Consider the following 6614-nt stretch of genomic DNA (forward strand, 5'->3'; position numbering starts at 1 on the left):
TGTGGGGTTAAGAGATAAAGTATCTAACACGAAGGGGGAGTTGTCATAGTTGCTCTTTGCTCATGACACTGTTTTTGGTAGATTCTGAAGAGTAAGGTGATGAGGATAACAAAAAATTAGGTAACGAAAGATTGGATATCAGATTGGAGGGAGACAGTATGGAGGAGGTGAATGTATTCATATATTTAGGAGTGGACATGTTAGCCGATAGGTCTGTGAAAGATGAGGTGAATCATAGAACCGACGAGAGGGAAAAAGATGAGTGGTGCACTGAGGAATCTGTGGAGACAAAAAACTTTATCCATGGAAGTAAAGAGAGGAATGTATGAGACTATAGTTACACCAACGCTCTCATATGGGTGTGAAGCATGGGTGGTGGATGTTGCAGTAAGGAGAAGGCTGGAGGCAGTAGAGATGTCATGTCTGAGGGTAATGTGTGGTATGAATATAATGCAAAGAATTCGTAGTTTGGAGATTAGGAGGTGTGGGATTGCCAAACTATTATCTAGAGGGCTGAAGAAGGGTTGTTAAGGTGGTTGGGACATGTAGAGAGGAAAGGAACAAAATAGAATGACTTCGGGAGTGTATAAACCTGTAGTGGAGGGTAGGTGGGGTAGAGATAGGCCTAGGAAAGGTTGGAGGTAGAGGGTAAAGGAAGTTTTTTTTACAAGGGGCTTGGACTTCCGGGATGTACGTGTGAGCATGTTAGATAGGAGTGAATGGAGACAAATGGTTTTTAGGACTTTACGTGCTGTTGGAGTGTGATCAGGGTAATATTTATGAAGGGATTCAAGGAAACCGGCAGGCCGAACTTGAGTCCTGGAAATGGGAAGTACAGTGTCTGCACTCTGAAGGAGGGGTGTTAATGTTGCAGCTTTATAGTGTAAGCGCGCCCCTGGCAAGACAGTGATGGAATGAGTGATGGTGAAAGTTTTTCTTTTTTGAGCCACCCTACCTTGGTGGGAAACGGCTTATATATTAATAAAAGAATATAAGATAAACAGTCTTATTAATACGTAAAACTAGTAAAGAATATAAAACACTTAAACATGAAATTAATCCTACTTGAAGCAAAGAAATGGAAAATGAAATGTATAAATAATTAGTGACTCGAAGCTAGTATATACACAATACATAGTGGAGAATGGTGCCGCGCCGATGTTCTTGGCACGTTGCTCTGAATCATGGTTTGTAACGCCAAGCCGTTGTTGATGAGGGGGAGCTGTCACAGGTGGACATGACTGTTGACACACTGAGTAGACAGTGACCCCAACACAAGCAGAGATTCTGACGAACAGAGGTACTGGGATCCTCTGACCACAACACTTGTGAAGCAGTTGAGTCGCCAGTAGAGAACCACCAAGAAACGTTGGTGGGGTTATGACTGGAGAACGGCTTCTAGAATGGTATGTAGCTGATTGTGAGTCGGCTACGAGTGGAAGGGGCAACCAGTGTAGGTACAGATGCCACATTGAATGCAAGATCTGTATAAGAGCAGTGCTGCCCTTCTTATCTTGCCTGTGTCGGATGACTCGAGCCGACAATGAAAGCTAAAATAAACACAAAATTACACCACTCGAGAAATCATTCACATGATAGGCGTACGGCTTTTAAAAAAAATGGTGAGGCAAAAATAACGATGTTACACTACGTAAGTAAGTTTATTCGGGCATTACACAAATACAGTTACATACATTATCATACATAGCATATGTGTAGAGAACCTAGGATAACCCAAAAAAGTCAGTGACATTTTCATTGGGGTCATTTAAATACTACTTTGTTATACTATAAAGGAGATAATATCTTATAATTATACTATAAAGAAGATATACTAGGAATAAGGTAAAATGAGTTATTTATATTTACACGTGTGTTAGCTAAAAATATAAAAAATCGTTCTCCTCCCTTTCTGTCGCTACATTCATTAGGTACCTTTTGGCGCTCTTCTTGAACTGGTTCGTGCTATGACTGGCTTTGACATGTGTAGGCAGTCTGTTCCATTCCTTTATTGCTGTACATTAAAAGGTGTTTGAAGCCTGGCCACTGACTGTGGGTACTACAAAGTTGTGCTCTCTTCCTCTGGTACTATGATTGCTTTGGCTCCCAGCCTTGACAAAATTGGCAGCAAGATATTCTGGACTCTGAGCATTTTTATAAACTTCATTTAACGTCAGTTGTTTTACTCTGCCTTCAACATTCAGCATAGGGGTAACTTTGGCCTCCTTGAACCCTTCCGGTACGGTATTAGTGGTGATGGACAAATTTATTATGTGAGCAATGGGGACTGGCAGATCAGAGGCACCATCTTTTAGGAACTTATACGGGATGTTATCTGGACCTGTGCTTTTAGTTGGGTTTAACCTGCTTAGTTCTTTTTGCACGAAGTCATGAGATACACATACTAGTTGACAACTGTTTGGGGTTACCCGATAGTTTACTTAATAGTGTTGATGCGACAGATGTATAGTAGGAATTAAAACAATTTGCCACTTTAGTTGTTTCGTGACATACCTCGAGATCTATCTAGAGTTATTTTTGTACTCTTCGATTTTTGAGCAATAGTCCCTTGCCTTTCCTCCTTTTATAAGCCTCTGCACTCTGTTCCTCACCCTTTGGAATTAATTTTGCGCTACAATATCCTGTCTGCCTTAATTCCTTTTAGCAACTGGTCTCTGAATTTCAAATCCAAATCAGGACAGGAAGAATTAGAGAAACAAACCTAAACAAGAGTGAGCTCTTGTTTAAGACAAATTAACCCAAACACATGATAAATTAAACAGGAGGGGAATGAAAGTAAAGTGACTGACAACCGGTCGGAGGGACACTCGTCACCTCCCACCGGGTACAGAAGGAAGGGAGGAAGTTAGAGGGAACGATGCACCCACCTAACAGAACAAGCAGACTGTCCAACAAACTACCATCACCATTCATTCATGCTTCCACCACTCCTATCTAAAGAACTTTTCCCTCACATACATTGATTAATGTTTAATGCCATGACTTAGATTTACACCAGTATGAATAAATCATTTAAAAGTGAGTAATATACTGACGCTGTTTCTTTTCCTGAACTGATTTTTTCCCGAGGTTTCATCTCAGTAAAATAAGACTTGATTAGTAGATCAATTATTAATTATAACATCATTTTCGAAGCTGACGATGTTTATTGGTTAACTTACGGTTTTTGGGTTGGGATTATGTGATGAATTTCTTGCTCATATAATTGTCTGTGGTCGACAACTGCAGATGACGAATTTTAATAGTGATTTAAATAGTAAGTGGGGTGCCTTAATAAAAATATGTAATTAAATTATAAATTAATTTGCCTTGCATAACCTTGTCTGGGTCGACCTTCAAGAGTACTGTGATCATCTTACATTCTCTTAAACCGGCCATAGAGTTGCTATAGAAAGTCTAAGTTCTGCCTCAATTTCCTGACCATTCACTCACCATTCACTCCTGCTAAGCAATGGTCATTTTTTGTCCACGTTGGCTGAAGGTTCATGTTAGTTACAGCCTTTGTTATGCATGACTTCCCGCTCATCACTATCGTAACTTCATGTATACATCTCTTTTAATTAATGTGTTCTGCAAGGTTTTATTATTTCTCATTAACGTAATATTATTATTATTTTAGTGGGCCAGTGGACCTAACACAATGCTCCTCCAATTTCATAATATGTTCTTATTCATTATTTATCATGGTTAGAACTGATAAATGTTATGATGTTCGCTGACACCACATGATGTAGATTTCATCATACATTGCAACTTACTCGTTCAACTAATCAGGAATACAGATTTTTATATTGTATATTCCTAGGGTTGAAACCTATCCACTTCACGAGGATCGTTTAAGCCGCATATAGCCCGTTTACCGCAAGTCAAAAACAATTTCTTCATTAAAATACGCATTGAAGTAAACTCTGTGTATATAAACTGAAAAACTACACCTCTTGGTGTGTATATCCTGTGCATACTCAATAACACGTCCTCGACCAAAACATTGGAAAATAATATTACGTATAGACATAGACAACTCACCAACCAATCATTGCCGCCTCTACTTGTGTGAACACACGTCACGTCTCATTCACAGCCAAATACTGTTCACTACGCTTAGAGTGTCCCCAGCTATACCTGCCTTAATAATTTGATCTAAAAAATCAAATGCCTTATATGCAGAATGTTCAGATATTACGCTGGTAGTTGCAAGACGGCGCTGCTTTAAGGGATAGACTTCTCTGTGATTAATATATTTATAGGGGGTCGTAAGGGCCATTTAGCACCTGGGAAACGAGAGGAACTCTGGTTTCATGGGACAGAGTGAATGGTGTCTCCAGTTCTTCATATCAAGAGCTGGTCGCCAGCATCAAATCTTCATTGGAATCCATTCTAATGAGCAAAAACATATTTCAGCAATTAAGGCGCTCCAGTGAGAGGAAGGATTATAAGAGATAGAAATGTAAGGGTATTCTTGAAGTTTTACTTCGGATGAAAATGTTGTGAGAGAAGGTGTACTCAAGTTGTTGTCGCCAGTGAAGAGAAGGAAGGAGAAATTGCAGGAAAAGCTTTTAGTGAAACTTAGTTTTATTAAGGTTTATCCTGCAAAACGCGCGCGCGCGCGTTATCATGTCTCCCCTGACCCTCCTGTCCTCCAGTGTCGTCAGGCCGATTTCCCTTAATCTTTCTTCATAGGACATTCCCCTTAGCTCTGGAACTAACCTTGTCGCAAACCTTTGTACTTTCTCTAGTTTCTTGACGTGCTTTATCAAGTGCGGGTTCCAAACAGGTGCTGCATACTCCAGTATGGGCCTGACATACACGGTGTACAGTGTCTTGAATGATTCCTTACTAAGGTATCGGAATGCTGTTCTCAGGTTTGCCAGGCGCCCATATGCTGCAGCAGTTATCTGATTGATGTGTGCTTCCGGAGACATGCTCGGTGTTATACTCACCCCAAGATCTTTCTCCTTGAGTGAGGTTTGCAGTCTTTGGCCACCTAGCCTGTCTGTGGTCTTCTGTGCCCTTCCCCTATCTTCATGACTTTGCATTTGGCAGGATTAAATTCGAGAAGCCATTTGCTGGACCAGGTGTCCAGTCTGTCCAGGTCTCTTTGAAGTCCTGCCTGGTCCTCATCAGATTTAATTCTCCTCATTAACTTCACATCATCTGCAAACAGGGACACTTCTGAGTCTAACCCTTCCGTCATGTCGTTCACATATACCAAAAATAGCACTGGTCTTAGGACCGACCCCTGTGGGACCCCGCTCGTCACAGGTGCCCACTGTGATACATCATTACGTACCATGACTCGTTGTTGCCTCCCTGTCAGGTATTCTCTGATCCATTGCAGTGCCCTTCCTGTTATATGCGCCTGATGCTCTAGCTTCTGCACTAATCTCTTGTGAGGAACTGTGTCAAAGGCCTTCTTGCAGTCCAAGAAGATGCAATCAACCCACCCCTCTCTCTCTTGTCTTACTTCTGTTATTTTATCATAAAACTCCAGAAGGTTTGTGACACAGGATTTGCCTTCCGTGAATCCGTGCTGGTTGGCATTTATACTCCTGTTCCGTTCCAGGTGCTCCACCACTCTCCTCCTGATAATCTCCATAATTTTGCATACTATACACGTCAATGACACAGGTCTATAGTTTAGTGCCTCTTTTCTGTCTCCTTTTTTGAAAATGGGAGCTACATTTGCCGTCTTCCATACCTCAGGTAGTTGCCCAGTTTCCAGGGATGTGTTGAAGATTGTGGTAAGTGGTACGCACAACATATCTGCTCCCTCTCTAAGGACCCACGGAGAGATGTTGTCCGGTCCCATTGCCTTTGAGGTATCGATGTCCCTCAGCAGTTTCTTCACCTCCTCCTCATCTGTATGTATGTCGTCCAACACTTGTTGGTGTATTCCTTGCTGGTGTCCCCATCTGGTCTGTCCCCCCAGAGTCCTTCCTGTCTCTACTGTAAATACTTCCTTAAATCTCGTGTTGAGCTCCTCACATACCTCTTGATCGTTTCTTGTGAGTTCTCCACCTTCTTTCCTCAGCCTTATCACCTGGTCCTTGACTGTTATCTTCCTCCTAATGTGGCTATACAGCAGTTTCGGGTCAGATTTGACTTTCGATGCTATGTCGTTTTCATACTGTCGCTGGGCCTCCCTCCTTATCTGCGCATACTCGTTTCTGGCTCTTCTACTAATCTCCTTGTTTTCCTGGGTCCTATGCCTCCTGTACCTTTTCCATTCTCTGTTGCACTTAGTTTTTGCCTCCCTACACCTTCGGGTAAACCAAGGACTCGTTTTGGTCTTCCTATTATTTCTGTTTCCCTTGGGAACAAAACTTTCCTCTGCCTCCTTGTGTGTGTGTGTGTGTGTGTGTGTGTGTGTGTGTGTGTGTGTGTGTGTGAGTGAGTGTGTGTGCGCGCGTGCGTGCGCGCGCGTGTTCGTGCTTTACTGCTGTCGACAGAACACCATTCAGAATCCAAATAGTTCAAAATTTATATTTCTAATATTTACGTCTAAGTAGCCCATAAATTTTAAATAAAATTTGGTAATTATATACCCGTGCAAGGAGAGAAAATATTATGTGGCGACTGGCTGAATGAGTTAT

Source organism: Cherax quadricarinatus, chromosome 7, assembly GCF_038502225.1.
Source record: "Cherax quadricarinatus isolate ZL_2023a chromosome 7, ASM3850222v1, whole genome shotgun sequence".
NCBI lineage: Eukaryota > Metazoa > Arthropoda > Malacostraca > Decapoda > Parastacidae > Cherax > Cherax quadricarinatus.